General features: G+C 40.1%; 1 protein-coding gene across 1 annotated transcript in view; it reads left to right on the forward strand.

Moving 5' to 3' along the window:
* The window catches only part of LOC106869593 (uncharacterized protein DDB_G0271670-like), a 128805-nt gene that overhangs the window by 123667 nt on the left and 3661 nt on the right, over positions 1-1477 (forward strand). The gene's annotated exons all lie outside the window — the stretch shown is intronic.

Here is a 1477-nt window from a genome sequence, read left to right on the forward strand (position 1 = left end):
TCCAAGACTTAAGAATATTTTCCAGGACCTCAATGTAGGCAGCAGACTTAACTCTAAGGCCTTGTGGAAAGACATAAGGAGGCATCACATGTCCTTCATTGCTGACAACCACTACAACCACGACAGTTGTAGTAAATTTTGTATGCATAACTCTTAGAACTTCAGAAGGGTCTGCACATAACCATTTATCATTTCTTTTGTTAACTATTTGATCTTGGTTGAAGTTTTTCTCGTTTGAGAAAAACCAAATCAAATCTTCTTCTGATCTGGGTTTTGTTCCCAGGGGGTGGCCAGATCTACCTTAATGCCATAGCAACCAAGGTAAGCAGGTGCAGCCCACCCCAACCTTTGGGCTGGTTGGTGCTCATTCTTCTTTGCTATCATGGGGCTTTCTTGGAGTTGAATTTTCTATGGGGAGCATGCCCTTGCTTACCCCAAACTTCAGTTTCTAGGCATGAGTGATCCCGAGACCAAGGCCTCTACCACAATTTTTAAGAAATGTGGTGGGAAACTAGCACAGAAAGGCAGGGACGCTACTCCATGAGACTCCTTTCAGAACCCCCCCCCCCTACCTAATGAATAGAAATGATAAGAGAAGCGTGGTGAGAGAACAGATTTCATTTCATTTGGTTACAGCTGTTTCATAATCCTTTTAGTTATACAATAGATATTACAGAGTTATGAAATAGAAATTATCAGCACAGGCATGGATGAGTGTTAAGAAGCTTACTTTCGAGCTATGTGGTTCTGGGTTCAGTCCCACTGTGTGGCACCTTGGGTAAGTGTCTTTTACAATAGCCCTAGGGCTGCCTAAGCCTTATGAATGGATTTCGGTAGACAGAAACTAGAAGATGCCCATCAAGTGTGTTTGTGTGTGTGTGTGTGTGTGTGTGTGTGCACGTGCATGTGCACACGCGTGTGTGTGTTTTGTGTTTGTGTTTGCCCTCCCCCACCACCACCACTTGGCAACCAATGTTTACGCATTTACATCCCTTCAACTTAGTGGTTCAGCAAAAAAGACTGATAAAATAAGTACCAGGCTTAAAAATAAAGAACTGAGGTTGATTTGCTTGACTTTTTTCAAAGCAGTGCCTCAGTCTAATGAGCTGACAGAAATAAACAAGAGATAAAAAAAAATTGCATCACCATTCACACATATATTAAATATACACATAAATACATATGCTTGTGCATATTTATATGTACAGGGATACATTGGATTTTCCCTGAAACAGCTGTAAGACTTTATCCATAAAATATAATTCTAACTTTGCCATTGGTCTCTGTCCTTTTCTTTCTTTATACATACACACGCTAATACATGACCTATGTTATATTCCCCGCTTATGTTGCTACAATGACAGGGGCAAAACTAGTCGGTATACAGCACTTACTCGGTATTACCTGTATCTTTGGGTTTGGTTGACTCCAATACCCTACATAACCTTTATACATATGTATATATATATATATATAT

The sequence above is a fragment of the Octopus bimaculoides genome, chromosome 3 (assembly GCF_001194135.2).
Source record: "Octopus bimaculoides isolate UCB-OBI-ISO-001 chromosome 3, ASM119413v2, whole genome shotgun sequence".
NCBI lineage: Eukaryota > Metazoa > Mollusca > Cephalopoda > Octopoda > Octopodidae > Octopus > Octopus bimaculoides.